The sequence below is a fragment of the Microtus pennsylvanicus genome, chromosome 6 (assembly GCF_037038515.1).
Source record: "Microtus pennsylvanicus isolate mMicPen1 chromosome 6, mMicPen1.hap1, whole genome shotgun sequence".
In the NCBI taxonomy this organism is placed as follows: domain Eukaryota; kingdom Metazoa; phylum Chordata; class Mammalia; order Rodentia; family Cricetidae; genus Microtus; species Microtus pennsylvanicus.
The window spans coordinates 103147221-103172927 of NC_134584.1; the positions used below are offsets into that span (position 1 = coordinate 103147221).

The 25707-nt window shown below is 40.8% G+C and overlaps 1 protein-coding gene across 3 annotated transcripts in view; it reads right to left on the reverse strand.

The window, feature by feature from the left end:
• The window catches only part of Cdh11 (cadherin 11), a 152021-nt gene that overhangs the window by 71307 nt on the left and 55007 nt on the right, over window positions 1-25707 (reverse strand). For 2 of the 3 annotated variants that reach the window (XM_075977046.1, XM_075977047.1), the window contains exon 2: window positions 15983-16110. The exons of the other annotated variant lie outside the window; for it this stretch is intronic. The gene's annotated coding sequence lies outside the window, so the exon portion shown is untranslated. The remainder of the gene's footprint in view (window positions 1-15982; window positions 16111-25707) is intronic. 3 annotated transcript variants of the gene reach the window in all.

Genomic DNA, 25707 nt, shown 5'->3' on the forward strand with positions numbered 1-25707 from the left:
AAAATAGAAGGCTGCATTACCAGCCCATCTGCTGAGGGTTTATACGTACATGCATAACAAGATACAAATGCTTTAGGAATGCCAGTAGTATCCGCACTATTTATGGAATACTTTTAGCAGAACAATTAAGACAATATAACATGTTCTAGTGTACTTGGTAATTATGAACATTTGACCATTTTATAGATGAACTGAATGACAAAGGTAAGGATTGTGTTTCTCCTCGTTTAATCAATGGAGCGAAGAATAAGCCAGATCTAGTCTTTAGTGCTCAGATTCTAGTAAGTAGATAGTTGTTATTTGATAATAGAGCTGATGCTGGAAATCCCTTCTCAGGGAAGTAAAGGCACCTCCCACAGAGACTAGCTCTCAGTGTCCTTCATGTGCAGAATGACAAAGCCAGCGATGAGACTGACTGGCAGACATGAAGTTCTTACATGAAGCTCAGAGTTCTGCAGAGTGCTCAACACACTCCTTTCATCAATGTGCTCACTGTTTTATGGGGTTTACTCATGTTTTTCACATCTAGACATTGAAACTTCAAAAGTTTTTATAACTCACCCAAAGCCGTGTCACTGTGGCCCTGATCAACTGATCTTAAAGGTTTTGTTTTTCTTTCTTTTCTTTCTTTTTTGATTTTGTTGAGCTCTACATTTTTCGCTACTCCCCTCCCTGCTTCTTCCCTCCCCTCCAACCCCCTTCCAAGGTCCCCATGCTCCCAATTTACTCAGGAGATCTTATCTTTTTCTACTACCATGCAGACTAGATCCATGTATGTCTCTTAGGCTCCTCACTGTTGTCTGGGTTTTCTGGAATTGTGATTTGTGGGCTGGTTTTCTTTGCAAAGGTTTTGTTTTCAATGACTGGACTCCCACCAATGGCCTAGTCTGTTCAGCCTCTTTGATCGCCATGCTACTTTGACTTTGTTTGATCAATTGCTCTGTAAATCAAGAATCTCTTGATTTAAAGCAACTAGAAAGAAAGGGCTTGAAGCAAGTAAGATGGCAGCAGAGCTAAGATTACAGCATAGATGAAGATGTTTTAAAAAGAAAACACTGAAACAAAATACACTGTGACCTTGGGCATTGGTCAGGGAGAAAATAGAGACATGAAGTGGCCAACTGAGTCTCATCCTAGGACCTGCCACGTGTGTCATCCTATTGGACAGCAACATGACAACGTGGTGAAGTCAGGTTCCCTACTGGAGATCTAAAAAAACATCCCTATTTGGATATGAAGTATCAGGCCAAGCTCTGCTTTTGTCACCAGCTTCAGAGTACTAGGCAACTAATTCAATATTTCTTTCTGTTCCCTATCCCAACAATGACCAAAGTGGTAGGAATTAAATAAAAGGCATGTATGCAGCATGTCTTTGAAATCTCACTGAGTTTCTTCCTCTTTTTGCCTATTCAATCATTTATCTATTGAGAATATATTTTTGTCTAATAAAAAATTCAGCTTAAACCTTAGCCTTAGAAACCTAAATTCATATCCTCAGCTGTACTACTGACCCATTCCATCCAACAAAAAGAAAAAAAGAAAAGAAAAGAAAAAAAGAAAAAGGACCAAAGCTAGCCTGTCTTACATGGCATTGCTTACTCTTGAAAAAGAAATACTCATGATTGAGAAGCCTTATTAGTAACTCTACCAGTGGCTGCAAAGAATAAAAGTTTTTTTCCTTTCTTCTGCTGAGCTACAGTCATTATTTTGTAATAGAAGCCAGTTGACCTACCATAACAACAACCACACATCCATTGATCCCCTAGGTACGACTTACTATAGTACATAGATCTTTTTTCAGGGGAACACAAAACCTCAGAGGCAACCCCCATCCCCCATTCACTTGTCTGAGTTTACAAATAAAAGCCAAGGCTCAAACAAGAGGCAATGTTTGGCCAAGATAATCTGCGAGAGGCGTTTCCATCAAACAATACCCTTTCTGCAAGCCAGCTTCCCTTCCGGATTAAAATGACTTCCAGCCATTACTGAACAGTAAGTGATGTCAGAGCAAAAAGGTGTAGAGATCTGTCTGACCACAAGATATGTATAAGCGGGTGTTGTCATCAATAATCCCAAATTCTTTTCTGACTTGTTTCTATGTGCTGGACAACCTGGATGGATGTTTTCCTTACAATATCTCCTCTGATCCTTGCAACTGTCCAACAAGTTGGTGCGATTTGTGTTCCCATGATAGAAATAATAGTACTACCCCTAGGATACCTCATAATATAGTATAAGAATTTTTGAAAATGTGCTCTTATATAGCAAAGGGTATTTTACCAATAGAGTTGACTTGAGGGTTTTGATGGTAGTTCATTCCTGTAATCTCAGCACTTGGTGGCTGAGACTAGGGGATAGTGAGTTTGAAGCCAGCCTGAGCCACATTGTAAAATATTGCCTCAGAAAATAAGTAATAAATCTTGAGAAGGGGAATTAATCTAGATTGATCTGGTGTATTCAGTGCCGTCAAACAAATACTTAGAGGAGGGAAGTAGGAGGTTTGAGGTCAAAAAGAAATTATGGGGGGGTAATAGTGTTCTCTCTGAAGGTAGAGGAAGAAAGAGACCATGATCCAAAGGAGAAAGGAAACATCTGAGATATACAAAGGACAAGATCGAGATGATGGATTCTTCTCTATGGTCTTCAGATGGCACAAATCCCCCTAGACCTGCCTGCAGTTTGGTCTTAGCCCTGAGAACACATTATATATGAATTTTTCAAACAGTAAGATAAAATTTTTAGTGTATTGAGCCCTAACATGTGGTATTTCCCTACAGTCTCGGATGCAGAAAGACAATCTTTTGGAAAACAAAACAAGAGTCCCCATGGGGTGATATTACTTGGCTGAAGTCACAAATTAATTGACTTAATGAATATGAAATGTTTCCACAGCTCCTTCTCTTATGCCTAGTACTCTATTACTTTGGGGAAGGAGAAAGCAATACAGTTTCTTTCATGGTGCCAAACCTGCAGTTCTGTCCTCAGTCCTGCCAACTGGTGAAAGTCATCACTGCTTTCCATTCCTTTCTCTTTATGCAAAAAGAAAGTATGGCTCCTAGAGATCGATTCAAAGTCATAAAGTAAGAAGCATGTGTAAAATTCCAGTGAAGGTGCACCATCTCTTTTCCTGACTCACCTTCAGTGCCACACATCCTACTGCTTCTGAAGACTGTGGAACATTTTCATAGACCTTGCTTCTATGTAAAAGTAAAGCTTTTAGCCCATGGCATCCAGCAATTACAGTCAGAAATCCATGGGGGAACCTGGCTTACACCACCAGCATGAACTGCGAAAGCTCCTACACATGCTCCAAAACCCAGATGTGACCTAGATTACATATGTCACTCCAACCATTGACTACATAATCCCAAAGTTGTAAACCCCTGGATCTCATATGGTTTTGACACCTAAATATTGCCATAACTATCCCTCTGTTCCAGTTCAGGGAAGCTTCCCTTTGGCACGCATTGATCTAGGTATATCAGAGATAAGCTCCCTCTAACAGTTACAAAACCCCAATGACTTAAGTATTAGTATTATCCAATCAGTAGCCCATTGAGATAAAGATGGGAATCCAGGTGTCATTACTCCAGGTAAGAGCCCATCAGTGGTGGGAAAATGTTTCAAGATTATCAGGACCTATTGCAGGAAATCCCAATTCTTTAACCAGTGATGAAGAAACAACGGATCCGTAGGTAGATAGCTATTTCAGTAGTTCCTTCAAAGCTAACCAAACTGCAGAGAAACGGGGAAAAGAGGCGGTTTACTCCTTAAAATTTCCATTTGCTAAGTCCCAGTATCTTTTCATTCTGGAAGACCTAATTATATTTATGTTTCTTGAATGCAGCTAACCAGCAAGGGACTGCCTCAACTGAGCTCTAGCAGATCACAAACTGAGCTTTTGTTCTGATCTTACTGCTTAGGTTAATGCATCCTGACTTCTCAGCTGAAACCTGGTGATGCTGCTGTTCCTCTGTGTGCAGGGGAAGAAAATGCCCCTTTTAAAGAAAAAGATCCACAGCACTGTTTACAAATCATGAGTCAGATCCTCATCCTGTTTGGCAGGATGAGAACCTGACCCTTATTGAAGTTAGGAGAGTGGGAATGACATCAAAGCTCTCTCATGAATGCAGGGGAGATAATGACTTAAGTGGCTTTAATCTAGACATGCGTGTTACAATGAAAGCAAGTGTCTTCAATTTCTACAAAAGAGAAAACAGGCAGCCACTCGCTTCGACAGTTAACAGACAGGCCCTCTCATGCTAACCCTTGTTTCTAAAGGTCTATGAGTCCCACATCTCTAGGGTTTCACATAAAAATTTCTCTTGCATCAGGGACATACGAAGCATAGAACACTTTAGAGAGAGATGGTGCTGAAAAGGGAGGCGGAAGTGCAGAGGAGATACCTGATACCTAAGAAAGACAACCCAGTATCCACTACACAGGCTAAAACAAAGCAGATAAAATCTCTTCCTCTTTATCCCTTTGCAGCTTGGTAATGCCTTAACTCTGCAGGTTCATATACAAGGGGTACATAAAATGAAAGTGGTACTCTAAGAAAAGACAAGCAAAATGAAGAGATGGGGCTTTCCAAAGCTTAGAACTTCCTGCAGGAATAAATTTTAATGGTTGTTGATCCCATCTGAGGGCACGGGGACGAAAAGGTCCCCGAGTAGACGCAAATGTTATTCTTTCTGCGGGGTTGGAGGGTGGAGATGAAACATGAGACACAAGGCGGTGCGGGGTTAGGTCCCACGTGGGTGCACTTTTATGGAGGGGGGGATAACAACAGGTGAAGGACGGGTGTGGAGAGATGAAAGGGAAGAGAGGGAGAGAGAGAGAGAGAGAGAGAGAGAGAGAGAGAGAGAGAGAGAGAGAGAGAGGGAGGGAGGGAGGGAGGGAGGGAGGGAGGGAGGGAGGGAGGGGGAGAGGGAGGGAGGGAGGTATGGAGAGGGAGAGGAGAGAGAGAGAGAGAGAGAGAGAGAGAGAGAGAGAGAGAGAGAGAGAGAGAGACAGAGAGAGAGAGAGGGAGAGAGAGAGGGAGCGGCTTGTGGTGACCCTCGTTTTTAACGGGGAACGCAGAGGCATCTGGGAGAAATGTCCTGCGCATGTGCGGCTTCTCATTGAGCTGGTATCTGTAGTCCAGGGGAATGCTGGGAACTGTAGTCTCCAAAAGGAACAACACCATCTATCTTACTCCTACATTCCAGGGTGTATTTTTCTTGGAACCAATGGGATAAAGTATGAAGAATTTGAACATTGTAGTAAATGGTCAGAGATGAGGTCCTAGATTTGAAGCATTTTGGGCAGGTTGCTGTGATCTTACACTAGGCTCCTTACCTACAGAATGGATATATGTTTTCCCATTTTACAACATGAAGGATTTGAAATCCTCTGTTAAACTTCTGTATTCTTTCAGGCTCTATTAACTTAGCCCAACTCTCTGAATATGTCACAAAATTTGCCATAATTTATATGTATGGTGTATAACCTACTTTAAAATTGCAGATTAAAATAATATTCAAATGTCACAAAATTTGCCTTTTGAAAGTAAAGTCTTTGGCTAGTACTCACAAAATAATGCATGAATCCCTCACCATGTAATTCTATAATTTGTCTCTGTCCCTCAGAAGCAAGGCATCATAGCCATTAGCAGTTTTAGAAACATATAGGCTTCTGTTTTAGGAACATATATTGCTAATCAGCATCGCTTTATGCTTCTAGGCCTAAGAATCTTCTCTAAAGTCCACAGGAAATTATTCTGAAGTGACAGAATGGTGTGGGAAGTCCTTCTCTATGTGTTGCTTTTATTCGTTAATGAATAAAGAACTGGCTTGGCCTATTGCATGGAAGGAGGAAGGCGGGCAGAGTTAGAGAAAAGCTATAGAGCCAGACACAGACATGCTGAAACTTTGCCGGTAAGCCACCGCCATGTAGAGGTACACAGACGAATAGAAATGGGTTAAATTAATATGTAAGAGTTAGCCAATAAAAAGCTAGAGCTAAGGGACCAAACAGTGTTTTAAATAATATAGCGTCTGTGTGATTATTTTAGGTCTAAGCTAGCTGGGACCGAATCAGCGGTCCTTCTTCCAACAATGGGGTGTGTATACATGTGCGTTACAAACAGTGCTCAGTTGATGTACAATTAATAAAAACTCTGGCAGAGAAACTGGGGTTCATCCTTGAAGGTCCAAAAAGCAAAGCAGCCAGCCACTGGCTCTTACCTCCACTTCAGCCTGAAAGGGCAATCTTACCTCTAGGAATCTCAGAATGAGACTGTGTCCGAGAGCTGTATCCTCCCATTTTATAATCTCTCTAGTTCTGGGATAAAGGAATGCAAATTTGGGACTAAAGGCATGCTCCGCCTGGTTTCTATGGCAACTGGCGTGACTACTGGGATTAAAGGTGTGTACTACCACTGCCTGGCTGTAAGGATGACTGGTGTGGCTATTTTAGTCTCCCAATCCCCAGACAAGCTCTATTTATTAAAATACAATTGAAATGCCAGTACAAGTGCTCAGTGGTTAAGAGAAATCCCTGCTCCAGAAAATCCAAGTTGCTATCCCAATACTCATGTCAGACGGAACACAACTCCCTGCAATGCTAGCTGCAGGGTATCTGATCCCCTTCTTCTCACACATGAAGGCTCCTGTACATGAAAAGCATAAATAATAATAAAAATATTGAAGCAGTCATATACCTTTCTTGGATACCCAGCAGTTGACAATAAAAGTCCCTCTAACTTTTTAATGTTCTTGATTGGCAATGATCATATCTATTTTTCCCCATAGCCTTGAACACTAACTTGGTAAACACATGAGTTAGGAGAAATAGGTCCATGCCATTTCTCCCAAAGACCGGCATGTTTGTCATCTGTCTGCATCCCTGAACAGGCAAGCCTCCACAAGCTGTCATGGTCCACGATTATTTTCCCCTAACATGTGTTGTTAATTTTTCATCTTAATGAACTGTCCAGTTGAGTTTAACAACCGGAATAGTGATAGGAATACAATAAAAATGGCTTATGCCTGGCTATTATTAGAATTCTCTCTGTAACACTGGCACGTAATTGAAATAAAATATCTCAATGGCTACAAACACCATTTGTCAAGAATAAAGTGGTATAAGTGCTATTTCAAAAATTCACGCTAACAGGCTTTATAAACATGGATTATAGGAACATTCTTCTGATTGATACCTACTCCAGCATTTAAGTGCATGGTTATTATTCTCTGTTTGTTCAAGTGAAACCACTTTGGGTCCCATACTACATGTCAGCCCCAATTTCCCACAGTATTACAGATGCAATCTTTCCTGCAGGGAGATAGGTCAGGAAAGTCCAAAAGGCCAGTGTTAATGCACAAATACACACAGAGGGAAACAATTATGCAACCCTCGGCATCCCAGGCGTGGAGTGTTCCAGGTCTGGCTGCCACTTGCATCTGACTGATGATCCAGGAGGAATTCAGAAATGTCCCAAGATTCTGCTCAACCCAGAAATGCAGATGAGTCCAAGCTCTAGTTCCTTCTTTACTGAACCAATACAGCCATTCAATTTTATATACCTATACATGAAACATTCAAAAAATTATGTTTGCTCTGTCATTCAATCTAGAAGTATTTAGAAAGCTAACTGGTGTGGATCACGTTGCTCTTGGCCCTCAGAGCACTGAGTAGGTCAGGCATGTAAAACTTTGAGGGATGTCAATGGGATAAGTGACTTGAACAACAGAGTTATTAACGTGACAGGAAACAAACATATTTATCAATGATGATAATCTTTGAATGATTAGATGAAATGATAAAATATGGAAGAGTAGTATAACGAGTATAGGCTGTGGCTTTTTTGTGAAGTCAGAGAGATCCTCTCAAGTTGGGGCATTTAAGTCAATACTGAAACAATTAGGAAGCGCTACTTATACAAGGAGACTTTCAAGGCTGCTAACAGCAGAGTCCCTGAGTAAAGAAGTGGATGTGCCGATGAACAGCAATGGGCCCTATATCTAATGGATGGGGCAAAAAGTAATGACAGAAAGGGGGAAATGAGCAGCACAGTTAGCATCTGACTTGATTCCCATTCAGCTATAATCCCATTACATGGTTTTACATAGTTACTATAAGAATTACGAGGAAAACTACTCCCTACCCTTATTCAATATTTCTGGACTTGAAATTAAAATCTGTTTCCGTAATATCTTTTCAATTTCTAAACCTGGCAATTATTTCCATTGGCAGGTCAGTCCCACATATCCAAACCCTTCTGAATATCTCATATTCTGTTCTTCTGCTCCATGATACCCTTAACCCAGACTCCAGTGTGCACCTTCATATAGGGCTAGAGTAAGGCAAGGTCATCCCAACACTGCTACTGATCTCTTGGGTGCAACATTTATCCTATTATACAATGTGAAGAACCCAGGAAATAGGAGGCTTCTATTAACCTTCCTTCAAAGGACAAGGCAGCCAAAACACTTGCTAAGAGGCATAGAACACTACAAAAACCACATTGCAATTCAGTGGATATATATCAAAAAGAAAAAAAATGTATTAATGTTATCAGATCCTGAGCTACCAGCCATTCTGGCTAGCCCTGTGTTTCAGTGGTGTGCAGGCTCATGCCAGGAAAGTGGTACAGCCTCAAGCACTGCAGAGAGTTAAACTGTTCAAGCCACATGTTTTGTCTTTCATTGTTCAAGAATAAGACACCTGACTTAGGCCAAGGAATACGAGTCTGCTTAGATCTTTTCTAATCTTTTGGGGGGAAATTATAATTCTGGAGATTAAATCCAGGGCTTTGTGCATGCTAGAAAAGCAATCTACTACATAGGTACATGCCTAGGTCTGTTGGAGAAAGAGACCACTCGCTTGTTCCTGTCTGCTTAGACCTGGAATAATCACACAGAAACCATATTATTTAAATCACTGCTTGGCCCATTAGCTCTAGCTTCTTATTGGCTAACTCTTATATATTAACTTAACCCATTGCTATTCATCTGTTTATCACCATGTGACTGTGGCTTACCGGCTAAAGTTCCGCCCTTCATCTCATGGCTTCTCCCTAGCTTCTTTTTATTCCTCCCAACATTCAGTTTAGTTTTCCCTGCCTAGCTCTCTCTGCCCTGCTCTGCTATAGGCTCAAAGCAGTCCTTTGTTCACCAATGGTATTCACAGCATACAGAAGGGAATCCCACATCATAGGTCTGTTTACTAAGTACAAATTAGGAAATGTGGTTAGGAGTGTCAAGAGATCCAGCATGATATCTGTAGTGGGTAGAAGTATGATGCCAGGGAAATCTGCCAGACTGATTTGGAGAGGCTTTGCATGTATGCAACCAGTATTATTTAAATGCTTTTTCTGTGAAATAAAAAGTATAGGAACTGTTACTATGGCAACCTAACAGCATTTGGCATGGTTCTCAGAGACTAAAATTCAGAACCTCTCAAAAGGGTGAACTCACTGGCCCCTTCAAAATTTCTCTAAAGCTTCCAAATGGAGGCATCTGCCAGGTGTCTTACTGTAACCTTCTGAATCCTCCACAGACACAAAATATTGGTGGCAGATTTAATATGGCTTGTTACCTTTCTTTCCCTGTCCTTTCTTCTCTCGTTGCCTTGAGCTCTGAGTTCTCTGAAGGGCATAGGGTAATCTGGGTTAGCAGCCTCTAGAGGGACAGATAATCTTGTGGTTTAGGAACCATGTGATACCAGGGAGGACAGATGATCAAAGGCTTGATTTCCTTCTGAAACTATCTAGGGACAGCTGAAATGTCATATAGGTCCCACCCTAAGGGAACAGTTAGAACAAGAAGGTAACAAAGGATGCCTGCTTAGGTTTATGAGTTCCGTTATCATAGGAAGCATCATGAGTTTATTGGCAGGTGCTCGCTCACATAAATAGCTTGAGTAAGTAGCCAATACATGTGTGCCTAATGTATAAATGAGTTAGTTAATGAATGTCTAGGAAATTCTTCTTTGAAATCCCACCCTACTGTGCTCAGATTCAATTGCTTTTTCAACTGAGATATTTCTTTTTGTCTCACTTTCATCTCCTGAGAGGATGCCGCTTGGAAAACACACACATACACACACACACACAAAACTATATCTTGGCAAAGATCATGAAAGAGTGTGACCTGAAGGCTTTCAAGACTTGTTGGCTGAGAGAAAGAATGAATGAGGACCTGAGAACAATCCTTTCATATCTAGATCGCATGGCTACAAAACCCTGTCACATTGGCTTTTGAGACTGCTTCCTGCCTGCCCCTGTATTCAGAGTTTCTCTTACTTTACATGCACACTACCCCTTGCTATGTAACACAGAAAGGAAGTACACAGATAACTTGAGCAAAGCTCAGATGCTTTGATCTTTCAAAGGAGAGAAACCTACACCAGTTTTGAAAATGCCGTGTTGACTCTGACAAGCAGAACAGAAAAGATAATGCTATCTAAATGACTGCTTGTCGGAAATGCAAGAGATTGGGTTTCAATTGAACTGTCTGATGCTTCTCTGGACCAGTGAGCACACAATACAAGCACAATGAACAGGGAACATACCCTCCTTCCCCAAGTGGTTGTTCTTGATGATCAATTAAGTCAGGGTCAAATTCTTCCCCAAAGATCAAGGTACCAAACCATCATCTTCTCTGTCCATCTGTATTCTCAGGGTGGATAAGCTACTTTTAACAGGTCAAGAAATATGCTCTTATTTGCCAGTGCATCAGAGTATTTCTCTCCGCAAGAGCAAGGAAACAGGATGTAGGCCACCATGGAGAAGGATGCCAGGCTTCTTGAAGTTAATGTCACTGGGATCATAAACAGACACTTCATTCACTTGTTGACTACATAAGGCACACAATCGGGATCCTGATTTAGAGTGATAGTTCATAAAACCACTACATAGAATACAACCAAATGACTTTCATAAGTCAGTGACTCTAGGTAAATGATGGTTTCTTATATTGTTTTTGTTTTTTTTTTAATTCTTCCTTGGGTTTGAAATGTTTTAAAAGCAAACAGATGTTTGTTCTACAAAGCAAGTTCCTGGACAGTCAGAGATATACAGAGAAACCCTGCCTCAAAAATAAAATAAAATAAAAAATAAAAGCAGACAGAAATGCTTTAACCCAAACAAGTACAATTAAAAGAAGAAAGAATTGTTTTTATTTTAACTGTGATTTAGAACAGTATGCAGGAGACAGCAGTTGGGTGCCTCCATGAACATAAAAGATTATTTTAATGTATGTCCCTGTAACTGCTTAGAAAGTCTCTGGACAGTCATGTATCAAACTAAATATAGTGGTAGTGTACGCGGGATGGAAATTAAAACACACATAATGGACAAGTTTTTTTCTGAACATCAAGTTTTCTATTTTGATTTTAAATCACCTTTATTCAATCATCTTATTTGTTTACACATAAGCAATTTATGGCATGTTTTACTGATGACCAAGGCTAACTGAGCATCTATAGCAGCAGTCCCTTTACCTGGCAAGCAATTCTTCATCTCCTCATAGTCAAACCTACCCATGCTCAACTCTATATCCAGTGAAGCCTCTCCTGAGTTTGTCTAGCAGAGATAGCCCTTCTGTGTGAAGCATTTAGAGATGTGACTGTGTCTTGGTTCCATGCCTACCACCCCTACTTCATCAACAGAATGCAGGGCAAGGTTCTTTACAGGTACAATTTCAGCTTCATTGTGTAAACACTGATTTTTTTTTTTATGTCAGGCTTAATACCTAGTTCGAGATTAAAAAAAAATATGTCTCATCTGTGATTTGGTTGATGAATAACAACTCCCCCTCCCAAGAACCACATTGGTGCTAAAACCCACTGTGCCACTATGGAGTTTTGAAACATGACTCTACCAAAATAATTGCAATAAATATTACCCTCAAACTTCCTCCCACACAAGTTGATTGAGACTGAGAAGCAAGGTGCAATTGACTTAGAAGAGCCATACTGATAACTTTGAAATACCATACTGACATGCACAGGGGCAACAATACAACCGATCCAAGGTCAGTTATGAGGCCCTCTGCAAGTGCTTTAGCCACTCTGGACTTCAATATCCTCATTTATCAGAGCCCCCAAGACATCTGTCAAAGTTTTGGTGACATCAAGCAAGATAATAACTGCAAAGACTGATGTAAGACTGATCCTGCCTTATAACGATGGTCAATAAACACCACCCAGTTATTGTTAAAAATGGTCCTTTTGTGTGTTGTGAGTTAAATAAAGCAAGACAAAGCACCTGCACTTTGGTGTAAGCTCATCCTTCAGACTGGCATTCAACGAGGGATGAGATATTCGATATTCACTTCACCAAGCCCGTAAGAGCGTTGTGCAATCGATCCTTGAATCGGGGAGTGGCTGTCACATTACACATAGCAAAGAGCTGCAGTATGTGGTCCACGAGTGAATGAAGTGTCTGTTTATGATCCCAGTGACACTGACTCCAGACAGAAACCTGGCCTCCTTCTCCACGGTAGCCTACATCCTGAAATAGGAAATGTGCATTCACCAACAGCCCCAGCAGGCACATAGGACACAGGAGCGGGCTGCCTGCACTTAGAGCTGTCACCGACAATTCAGAGCCCGTGGGTCTGGCAGTGCAAGTGAGCTGCCCTCCAATCAGCTTACTGGAATTGACTTCTATGCAGATGAGAAATAATTGGGTGACCTGTGACCTGAAGTCCCTGCTGATCGTTGCTCAGCAGGGTGTCCGTGTTCTTGTACTCCTCTTCCGGAGAGGGTATTTCCCTTTTGCTCCTCCTAAACATTCATTTGCAGGCCCCAGTGCTCTATTAAATACCCAGCAGGGTTGCAGGGCTGACATCTATCCTGCAGCTGCCTTGGGAATTCCTCTGGTGAGCTGCCATGACTACCTGAGTTACACATAGGCTGGGATGGAAGTGAAAGCTCCAGGAAATTTCCCAAGAGGTTGATCTAAGAGTTGTTCCTCTGCCCCCATCTCTACTGCGTGCTGAAAGTCTCTCCTCTTTCCTTGCCACTCGGATCTGAGTACATCACACAGATCTCCTTGGACGCAAGCATCATTTCAAGAGGGAAAATGTCATTTTCATCTCTACCTGTGTTTGTGGCAAATCACAGGGTCCTGATCAAGAAACGCTAAAATCCTCACGTACTAGCAATCAGTAGAAAAGCAATGGACACACTTCTAGATTCTTTTGAGCCACCAAAGTTAAGACATTAAGTCAAGTCCAGCTTGTTATTTGTCTTGTTTTGTTCTTCCTAGAAGATGAGCTTTGACAAGCTGTTTTCTCCCCTGGGACGTAAAAGTCCTTTTCTTAAAATCAGAACTCTGCCCTGAAAAGTCCAAGAGTCTATGCCATTTGTGTCATGGCTTTTTGTGGTGGTGGTGTTGGTGGTGGTTTTTAATTTTTTAGGAAATTGTGAGTAGCAGGCTCCTTGGTTTCAGTGGTTTTTCTGGAAGCATAAGAATATTTTGTTTCCTCTCCTTGGATTAAAAGAGCCATGGAAAGTCCCAAAGAAAAGGCTGTGTTTAACCTCTAGGAGGAAAAACAACCTAGCAGATTTTCACTTTTGACTGCTTCATTAGTACCTCAGGCTACCTGTCCCCACTTAATGTGGGGTTTCCCTCTACATGCTGTGATTACCATTAATGAATAAAGAAACTGCTTTGGACCTGTAGTAGGCCAGAACTTAGGTAGGTGGGGAAGTTGGAACTGAATGCTGGGAGAAAGGAGGCGGAGTCAGAGACAAGCTTTGTAACTCCATCAAAGACAGATGCCAGTTGGAATCTTGCCAGTAAACAGCTACGTAACCTTACACAAATTATTAGAAATTGGTTAAATTAAGTTGTAAGCGTTAGCCAATAAAAAGTTAGACCTAATGGGCCAAGCGGTGTTTTCAACAATATAGTTTCTGTTTGCTTATTTTGGTTCTGGGTGGCCGAGACAAACAAGCGGCCTACTGCTACACCCACTATCTGGAAAAATAGGAAATGTCATATAGTGAAGAATTCAGAGGGCTGATGAAATGAAGAGGCCCATCAGCCTTGGCAAAAGCAAAATAATCAGCATTCACAGGTGTGACCACAGAGAAATGCAGGCCACCTGCCGAACCAGGCATCAGAGCAAAGAAACATGGAAGATGCCAGCACCAGGGAAGCCCATGCCATCCTTGCAGTTTCCCAGTCAGGTTGGTGCTTGGCAAGGAGGTGCAACTTAGGTTCCTCTGCTGAGTCTTTCACACACTGTGGTTTTGTTTGTGTTTTTGTTTCCCTATCAACTGTTAACCAGAGCATGGGGGAGGGGGGGAGTTTGAACATTTCTCAAATGGAAATTCTCTCCTAAAACAGACTCTCATTAATAGATGAGACAAAAAAAAAATCCTGAAAATCTCCAAAGACTTATACATTGCACACATAGTGGCTAGATGACTGTGTTTTAAACAATAGTTTCGGAGGACCAAACTAGGAAGGAGCCTTATGTGGAGGAAATGTTTTTGCCTATAATCCAGCAGATCATTTAGAGGAAAGGCAGACGGAGGCTGGCCAAAGGCACAGCTATAGAGAAAGTCAGACGTTCCATTGATGCGAACTAAAAAGATAAAGAGGTGCAGCGTATTGCCACAGGCAGCTTATCCTCTGGAAGGTCGGGGTTTCTCATTTAAAAATTTTAAATAATAATAATAGCTGGTGCACAAAGGAAGGATTAAGGGAGTGATACCTCTAAAGACAGCATGCTTCTGACACAGTGTAAGCATGCAATGCCAGTTAGCTGATTTCAGTAATCCCCAGTTCCTCTATGAATACATCTCATCCATCTGTGCTGTGAAGGACCTGTTCTACACTCCACCCTCCCAACCACAGTGAACTCAGTTTCCCAAAACAATGAGCCAGTCCAAAGAAGTCTTTCCTCCTGTGAGGTGTTTCTGTTTGATCTCGATGACTAGAAAAGTGTTTTGTATACTGACAACTGTGACCTGAAGTGAGATTACTGCGGATGGTGTAATCCCTGGCCACTGCAGGATTGTCTGAGAAACAACGATGATTTGATCTTAGGGAATAAATAATGAAAGCAAACAAGCAACCAATCGTTTTTAGGGAAAATAAGGTCAACGCTAAGATATAATCAAAAGAAGAGCAATGTTATTGTTTGGGGGAAATGAGTCTGTTTCCTAATGGATAGCTCCTGGATGGGGGGAGGCTTATAACAAAGAGTGGGTGTGCAGAAAGGGTAGCAGAGATGTGCTCTGGCCAGTGAAAGGGTGGCTTTCTTATTAAAGAATTCTGGAAGTCTCTTAAGAAGCTGTTAATTAATTCATATGTAGGTATCCACATTCAGTCGGAGAACAGCAGAGCTGGGCCTAGCATTAAAATCAGACCTCCTGGCTCATGACTGAGCTGCCCTGGATTTTGAGCTTTTGAGGTATAAACATTGCAGTCTCCTAACTAATTCTTTCTTTCTTTCTTTCTTTCTTCCTTTCTTTCTCTCTCTCTCTCTCTCTCTCTCTCTCTCTCTCTCTCTCTCTCTCTCTCTCTTTCTTTCTCTTCCCTCATTTCTACTCTATTTATTTTTCTTTTTTTGCAGAATGCAAGCCACCTTGTTTTTATCTTAAAAATTCTTCTCAAAAGACAAAAAGGACATAAATGCAGTACAACAATCATCTTAATCAGTCTGTCCGGACATGTCCTCTTTACAGAATTACGCTTCAGTTTTTCTCCTTTCTTCCATACCAGATTCAATCAAAAAGTTTGTCCTCTGCAGATTGGCACCTAACAGGTACACAAGAAAGAGAAGCCAACCAAAACAATATTGAAAAGTTGCCTTCTTAAAGCCAAAGAGACAAATTTCTCTCCCTCTAAAATTCCACTTCAGGGTTAGTGAAATTCCAGCTCGAGCCAGACATAAGCACTGTAACTGGTACACATATAACTTCCGCCTTCACAGACATAGTAATCTGAGGCTCCCTCGGTACTGCTGACCCATCTTACCTTCTTCACCCATTGGACACTTGCTGCCAGTTCCTATAACATACTCCACCCATCTGATTGGTCATTCAACAGATAACAAGAGAAATGAATGTCTTCACAGGTCCACAAAGCCAAAAGCACAGTGATTTCTGAAAGAAAAGATACAGAAGAGAAGCAGCATTAGTAATATAGATGCAGTAGAAATGACTAAAATGCCCCAAGCCTTTATATTGGGCATAGACAGTGGCATAGGTTAGACTTTTCTCTTCAGAGAAAATAGCCTAGGCATACAAAGAAAGTATAAGTAAGCTATTCCAGTTGTAGGGAAAACTGGGGAAACTTGTGGATTTAGAACTACCAGGACAGTGTGATTAACTGCATCTGTGTTTAGTACTTTGATAACAAGGTGACTCTGGGGGACTGCCCAAGCGCTTGTGCTGTGACTGTCACACCCACTTGCTCTAGAAATAGCAATAACCCTTGCAGGAGAGATTGAAAGCATTCAGGGACAATTTTCTAATTAATGTGTACTCTGCTCCTAAAGTGAAAAACAGCTTTCTGGAGGAGACTGGTCCTCGTGGGATGGTCTACTCAAGAACAACAAGGAACAGCGGGTGTTGGAGATAGCCGTTCCCCTTCAAGAAGATGAGAGCACAGGGCTGAGCATGCATTCAGTCCTTATCAGGCTTGCGTTTCCTCTTCACTGCAACCAAAATCTGGATTTCCTGTGTGGGAGGAGCTGTGTTCTGCCTAGATGTTGGTCTGATTGAACTTTGTATCTACTGAAGTGTTCAACACTTTCCCTATCCCAGAGCAGCTGTTCACATATTAGTTGAATGAATGGAGACAAGTATATGGAGTGTTTAAACAGCTGTCGTCTTTAAAAACTGAGGCACTGAGCACACGAAGATGCTGACTGGCAGAGCATCCCTCAGACTGCAGCCTACAGATGTTCTTGAACGACCTTCAGCTCCAGGATGTCAGCGATCTGTGACCAACTCAGTTTGCATGAGGCCCTCAATCAAAATCTTTATTAGCTATTTGTTGTACTATGCTTATTCCAAAGTCTACTTTTCCTTTCTCTATATAATATCTCCTTAGTACAACACATTCAAACAAAATATAACAGACAAAACAAAGAAAAATCCTCACGGAAAGAAGGCAGATGAATTGTAAATCTTCAAAAATGTGCTTCTAGCACATTGCTTCAGAGAAGATATCAACAAGAACAGTAAAATGGTCATACTGTGTAAGATTCTCAGGGTGCCAAGAACAGGCAGCCCTGGATTTATCCTGAACATACATGGAGGCATTCATACAACATGGAGCTGATGACGCCGCCAGGAGACCCATATTAGCCAGGCAGCAAATATGTTGCCACCAGCAAATCACATCTTTAGATCTCAGGATCTGGATCTCAACCAGACTTATATAACCAATTAACTGACATTAAGTGAACCCCAGGGGAGAGGTCTCTGCTGATCTAAAAAAAACAGAGCTTTCAAACTGAAGCCAGTTTTTTTCTTTTTTGACCCTCCATAAGTAATGGTTTACCCTCTTAGGCATAGACTTGCTTGGGACTCATCACTCTTACTTCATCCGTCCTATGCCTCCCAACATCATATCATGGAAGCACATAATTTATTTGGGTCTACAAATTATAGTTACACAGGGTTTGGCTTCAAGATGAACTGTAATTTGATTCATTCATGTTTGAAATAGACAAAATTTAGATGAGAAATGAAACTTTAAAACTAATGCTACATCACTCCTGTCACTACTTACGATTCAGGGAACCCTGAGGAAGGTAAGTTAGAAACATTATAAGAGCCAGAGAGCATGAGGATGCCAAGAAAAAAAGGCCTTCAAAATACAGATGGACCAACACACATTGAACTCACAGAGACTGTGACAACATGAATAGCAATTGCCCTGGTCTGCGACAGATGGGTCCCCTCTCTGAAAGTGGAAGTGGACATTAGTCCCTATCTTCAACCCAGAAGTTATCTCCAATTGATAGCCAGTCACAAATGAAATAATAGCTTTCTCTACAAATTCTTATTGAGAAACAAGCCATTTCTGAGGCTAGGCTCTGTGCCTAGCAGTAGATGGCCAAGGAAAAAGGAACACAACAGCATTTTGGGAGGTTCTTTTCTGTAATGCTATATATCAAAGCTTTTGTTGTTATTGTTGTTGTTTTGCCTCATATGCTCTTTGAGTATATATTTTGGTTTCTGGTTTTGTGTTTTTTATGGGATTTCTGGGTGTGGGTATGAAAACATATCTCAGTTTCTGTGTTACTGTATCCGTATGTGTTCCTTGAGCTTTTCTTTAGGCTTTTTTACTCCTGTTTTTCTTTGTATTTTCCTATTCTGGTTCATCTGGTTTCATTTATGTTTTTTTTTAATGCTTCTTTAAATTCTGATGAGAGAGAAGGAAAGGATGTAGATTTGGGTGGGTGGGTAAATAGAAAGGATCTGGGAAGAGGTGAGGGAAAAGAAATGATAATCAGAATATATTGTATAAAAAAACTATTTTTGATAAAAAAATATATAATTAGTGTTAATACAAATCAGATATAAGGAGCTGCTCGAACGGAATGATTATATTTGCATGTGAAAAGGACATGAATTGGAAGACAGAGTAAAATCCTGTAGGGCGAAAGTGTGTGACTCCATCCTCAAGTCAATGAAATAGTGTTTGCTTCTCTCTCATGCCACCCCCATCCACTCCTCAGAGAGGGTAAGGCACATTTCTTTGGAGAAAGTTGAAGTTCCTTCATGCTGTATCTAGGCTGAGCAAGGTATACATCCAAGGAGAATAGGTTCCCCCAAAAGCCATTACAAACAGTAGGGATAAATCCTGGTGCCACTGCCAGTGGCCCCATAGTCTGCCCCAGTCATACAACTGTCACCCACATTCAGAGGGACTAGTTTGGTCCTATGCTGTTTCCTTTCCTGTTCAGCTGGAGTTGGTGAGCTCCCATTGACTTATGTAAGCTGTTTCAGTAGGTTTACCCATCATGGTCTTGACCTCTTTGCTCTTATTCTCACTCTTCCCACTATTCATCTGGATGTTGGGAGCTCAGTCCAGCGCTCCAGTGCAGGTCTCTTCCTCTGTTTTTATCACTTGCTGGATGAAGGTTCTATGGTGATATTTAAGATATTCATCAGTCTGACAACAGGGCAATGACAGTTTGGACAACCTCTCTTCTGTCACTTAGGGTCTTAGCTGGGGTCATACTTGTGAGTTCTTGGGAATTTCTCTGGTGCCAGCTTTCTTGCTAACCCCATAGTGGTTCCCTCAATCAAAATATCTCTTCCTTTGCTCTCATCTCTCTCCTTCCTCCATCTCAAACTCATTGATAGAAAGTAATCATAGAGAGTCAGAGGATGTCTGTAAGGTGATGGAGAGACACGCAGGAAATCCTAAAAAGGGACTTTGTGTAGCATGGGTTGTTTTTGTTTTGGCAGAGCAGAAGGACACTCTTTTGGAAATGCTGACAAAGAGATAAGGCCAGCTAGTTATTACCCTACCTCTTTGAGCTAGCAGGTTTTCAACCCAGCCTTTGACCCCCGAGTCTTATTGATAAATAGAACAATTGAGATTTAATTAAAAGCTACATTTGATGACAGTGACATAGCTCATCCTGTGGGAACTGCAATAACAGATAAAGCACAGCCTCTGTGCTGACAGAAAAACAACAGAGGGGAGCAATACAGACAAGGACAATTGTAGTGCAACCCCATTTTACAGATGTAGAAACTGTGACTTGGTAATGGATCCTCAGGTCCATGCAGCACGGAAATAGTTGCCAGAAATTAACTCCTCCCAAGTTCTAAGAGCCCCAGCATCAGAGTCACTTTGCAGAACAAACAATGTCTGCTTCTGTTGTGTGTGCAAAGATACTTTCTACATTTGCTGTATGCACGCAGCAACGCACTGAAGATGGTTCGGAGCAGAGTCAATCAAAACAAAAGATGAGTAAGCTTTTGTATGTCATCACTCTAAAGTGGTTAAAACACAGATTTGTGAAGCAGCTGCTGGGACTATGCTTTACTATGGTCTAGAAGCAATGAGTAGAGGCACGTGGCCGATCCTGCTCTGTGATTTTCTTGCTCAGCAAGCAGCAGAAGGAGCTCAATAAGTGCAGCACACTCTGGGCATCTACAGATTGGAACTTACGGCTTTCTAGAGTGTTACATGTTCTCAACGTTGTCAAAGTGATGATTAAGCGCCATTAATAATCACCACTGGGTAGTTTTCTTTTCCTGTTATTGCCAAAGTCCCCAAACCATATGGTGAAGCATATTTTATAAGATAAGCCAGTCAATTATGAATTTTTAGAAGAAAGGAAAAGCACTGTGAGAAAATATGACTTAAAGTTCAGGTTTTGCCTGTGCAAAACTAGATTGAGTTTGGGTAAGTAATAACTGTCTGGGGCCCTATTCTCTAGATAAAATGTAGATAATAACAATTTTGGAGGATTATCATGAAGAGTAGTGAGTAAAAATAAATTGAAAAGCTCAGCTAATAATCATGAGCTGTGATTATATAAAAGATAGATATGCATTTTGGTTTTACAGTGGTTATGGTTGTTTGAAATTTCATTGTTTGTTTGCTTTCTCATGAAGCTTATCCATATACATGTCAGCAATCATAACATTTGCAATCATATAGAACATTTGCAATGATACAGCATGCAACTAACATCCATCTGTGAACATCAGCATTGCCATTTTTTTTTACATGAGAAAACTAAGAATCAAAGACTCTTAAATATGTGCCGTGATGTTCATTGGCTGAGCTTGGACCTCTGCTACCATGTGTGTATAGGGACTTCCAGAAATCCATGGTTTATGTCCCCCTGATGTACCCTACGCTTGTTCCTCTCCTATAGAATCATGGGATGATGCCCCCAAAGTAATTGCGACTACAAGAAGCCAAACACACAAAGTTCCTGGGCTCCAAATGGATTTGACACAGCACTCTTTTAAATGAATCTTTTAACACGATTATCTTTATGTCCCTTTAGTCATTTTCCTAAGTAAGCCATGCCTTTAGACGCACCTAATACAGAGTGACAACCTTTGCTGTTTTCTAAAGGTCTGATGGACGGGCATAGAAGAAAGTCCATTGTCGCCATGGTAATTACCGCACAATACCTGATGGCCAATGGACAGTCAGGAGGCTCAGGCAGCAGCTGAATCCGGCATTGTCCTGGCCCGATAAAAAGATTAGAAGCCCTGAAAAGCCATGGAGCAGGATCTCACAGCTCTTTTGCTGGGTCCTGAAAGGCCCATTGTGCGGCTACCATAAATTCTGGGTTCCCCGGGCACTTGACAACTGAAGCCAGGGATAATAGAATTCTTGTGTCCAACAAAACACTCCTTGTCCAATGGCAGTCTTATCAGCCGCATTTACAAATGTCTTTCGTTGTACCCAAATAATTCCCTATTACAAGGGCTATTGGGAGCAGGACAAAATAAATATTCGCAGACTTTGTGATATCTTTGAGAAATGAATCAACAAATAGTATTCGAGCAAAGGAGGTAGTCTCCTGCTCCTCTGCATATTATTACAGTTTCTTGCCCAAATTACAATTTCACTTTCTCTCTTTAGCATATTAACAATTGCATATCAACAATCCTGTATCATTCTCCAACCACTACAGATTCCTGATATTATTGCCATGGACAAGTGGGTTTTGTGCATGCATTTATTTTTAATTAATACTTCCAACAAGCCACAGAGGGATTTAGCTAATCTCACACCAACTTTGCAAGAGAGAAATGAGACAGAGTTCAGAGAGGCCAATAACTTGCCCAAGATAACCAGACAAATTAGCTCAATGAGAAGTCCAATCTAGGTTTCCTGGACTCCAAAGGCCCTGCCCGTTTTACTCCATCCTGATAACCTTGAAATTGGGGTGGAGGGAGGAGGAGGAGGATGAAGGAGAAGGAGAAGGAGAAGGAGAAGGAGAAGGAGAAGGAGAAGGAGAAGGAGAAGAAGAAGAAGAAGAAGAAGAAGAAGAAGAAGAAGAAGAAGAAGAAGAAGAAGAAGAAGAAGAAGAAGAAGAAGAAGAAGAAGAAACTGCAGTCACAATAAGTAAGCATAAGCATGTTCAATTTAAGGATAACCACTGTAAAGCTGTATACAAAGACTGAAACTATTCCTGTAGTTATATAACCTGAGGAACTTTCAATATAATAAAAGTAAAACCCTTTGTCTAAGGTTTACTTTGGCTAATATTTTATTATTACGCTAATAAGCTAGTATTTTTTTTCACATGCAAAAAGCCAACAAGTAAAATAATCAAACTTAAGGAAAGTGTTTAAGTCACCCATACAGCTTATTAATAAGACTGAATGGGGGAATTACCCATGTGAACAAGGCAAACACATGTACGTGATCATGTCTTCTGCAACTTCACTTACTTTTTTTCCTATAGTTTGTTTTATTTTACTTTGCTAATTTGTTGCTCTTTAATAAAGGAAATATCTTGAAAATACAAACAGCAAAACAGACACTTCCTTCTTAAAAGAATCCACATACACACACACACACTAAATCTAAAAAATACATATATGTGTACGTGAAAATGTTAAAATACCCAGTGATTGCTTTTGTTGAGAATTTTTTATTTTCTGTGCATGTGTATATGCCTACTTGTCTATATGTGTTCTACATGTATGCAGGCGCCTGAAGAAGTCAGAGGGGTTTTAATTCTCTTGGGACTTGAGTTACAGACAGCTGTGAGCTTTCTGATATACTGGAAACAAAACGAGGGTCCACTACAAGAGCAGCAAGTACTCTTAGCCATCTCGGAAGCTTCCTTCCATTCAGTGGTTCAGAGGTTCAGTGGTTTCTTATCAGATTGGGAGGTGTTCACATTCATTAACACAGCCTATTCATTCCTGTGTCTGTCTCAGCCTCACCTGCCCACAGCACTTCCTGCATGGGCAGTCCTGGTGTTCAATGACTTGGCAGCTGATAGCCTCTGTGCCTTTCTGAGCATGTCATTCTTTCATCTAAACTCTGTTCACTGTTGGTAGAACATCCCTAGATCTTCATCTTGCTTCCTCGTGTTAACTCAGAGAGCTCCAGATTCCATTTAGTATACCCTTTGGAAACCCATACTATACCCTATGGCTTTTGGGTTTTCTCAAGGGAAAACTTCATAATTGAGGCTATCTGCCCTTTATAACTTTGTACCCAAAGAAGCTATGAGCTACCTAAAGATTGCAATTGATCTTATAGTCATTTTTTTTTATTTTCTGGGGTCAGTAGGCTTCTCTCTTCTTTAAGGCTCACTTACTGCACTAGTCGATGAATGACAGTAGAGAAAAAGAGAGTGAGAGAGTAAAAAATGTGTTCACATGCATGTACACATGTGTATGTGACTAAAAGTATTGCCCACTTATGTATTTGATGACAGGGATTTTGAATAGTCTTCAAGGGCTATAATGATGTGTTCACGTAGCTCAAATTACTCAGCCTTGATGATGGAACATTGCACTCTTTGGACTGTCTCCTAAAATAATTAAAATCATATACAGAGGTTATCATTTGTCAAAATGTGGTTATTATCAAAAAAGTGGCACAGATAACAGGTAATTTCTGATTGGCATTAGATGCATATATTTGTGCCAATATTGAGTTTTGGAAAAGTGTGAGTGATATCTCCCAAGTGCTTCATTTGCCAAGTGAAGCTTCTCAGCATCTGTGGGGATTTATTATATGACCACAGTCATAAATAGGTGGCATAAAATCTCTCAGAAATTTTAGGTATGAGTTGCTTAGACTCAGCTTAATCCAAACAAGCATTGAACATTGAGAACATTCATTAAGCAGTTTCAATTCCTTGAATGCTGGGCTAAGTACTAAGTTCTTCACTGCATGCGAGAGTGTGTGTGTGTGTGTGTTTGTGTGTGTGTGTGTGATATGTGATTGTCTGTGATATATTTGTGTGTGTTTTCTTATAATATTCTTGTAGTCAGGTACTATGTTTCCTTTATTTCATGGCTAGGAAATTGAAGTACAAAGAGGATGTATGAAGTTCCCATCAATCACAGTGCCAAAACACAGTGAATCTAGGATTCAGACACAGACTGTTTCATTCTACTCATTTAACTGCTCAAACCAACTTTATTCTTTATACATAAATGAGAGCTATTATTCGGGGAAGTAGTCTACTGATGTTATTTTGAAAAGTGAGGAAGAACTCTATTAGTTTGCCAGGCAGCTGTAAAACACTGAGAAAGTGGCCTGACAAGCAACCCTACAAAGTACAGTAAAGAACCAGCTTTTAACCACACCCAAGAGCAGAGGCAATGTCTCTAACATTTGATCAGATATAGGCAACCTCCACACAATCAGGATATAAAATTATCTGCAAACTTTTCATCGGGTAGATGCCAACGATTACGGTCACAGATTCATTGTGGCACATTCCCGCTGCAGTGTTTTCTCCCTATCACAGACTGTTACGATTTTCTTATCAGAGGACAGGGAGATTGTGACATCTATAGCAATGTGACCAACTTAAATCAGGAGGGAGGTCCCCCTTGGAGACACGATGCTCAGAAAGAAATACAATAAAGATTCTCAGAATGAAGTGGGACTATCCTTTCACACTGAGAAACTGGACAGCGGCTGATGAGAACTTGCTCAGCAAGTAAAACTGCTTGCTGCTAAGCCTCGTGATCTGAGCTCGTTCCCCCGAATCCACATGGTAACAAGAAAGAACCAAATTCCAAAGTTGCCTTCTAGCCTTCACTCCCTCTTAAATAAAAATGAATAAATTGTAAAAAACAAAAAGCTATCTTGTTAGTCAACCTTTCTAAGATGGTGCAAAGATAAATGCTTTGAGAACCCCAACTGTCTATAAATTCACAGCGGTTAATAAAAAAAAAAAAGCTTGTTTGTTTTCCTGGATATTGTTTATCAGGTTGACAAAGACCCAATCTAAATGATAGTGAAGAGAATCTGAACAAAATATCTGATGAAGGGGCAGAGAATTCCTGACTCCATGTTCCTATGAAGGCACCTATACTTCTGAAGGGGTTTTAGTGAATAAAGGCATGCCATTTTCTTTAGACACAAATATGAATTTTCCACTGAAGGGTAATATGAGTCAGGGAAGGAATTTAGAGGGGGCTCTCGGTCTTCCTTTTAGCTCATTAAGCACACTAGATTTACTCAGGATGGGCTGCTTCACAGGGATGCTACAGTGTTTCAGCTGTGGTCTCCTGTACTGTACTAGTGGAACAGCATCCTTCACTGGTATGAATACATTTGCTGCACTTGAAAGTGCCTGGAAGAGCCACTTGACAATGTCAAGTGTCTGCTATTCTCATAGGATCTATTACCTAGGCTGGTACCCCAAGAGTTACTTCCGAGGTACTTGCATATATGCCAAGGCATTCTCAAAAATTCACAGGACATTTTCTTCTTTTATAACTCTTGTTTGGTTAAAAGTGGTACCTACTATTATGAATAATGTCAAAAATTGAGAAGAAAGAAGGAAAAAAACACTCAGCAGTTGTGTAGAACTGTTTTCTGTCATCAAACAGGGTTGGGATTCTCCTCTTGGTAAGAATGACAGAGAAAAAAATCCTGCTCATACATGAAGGAGCTCTGCTCATGACAGAGGCTGGAAGCTTCTCAAAATCCTTCTACTACAACGCTCACGTTGCGTTCTATCTTACATCTTTAGCTGAAAGAGTTAGGCTGGATTTCAGTCA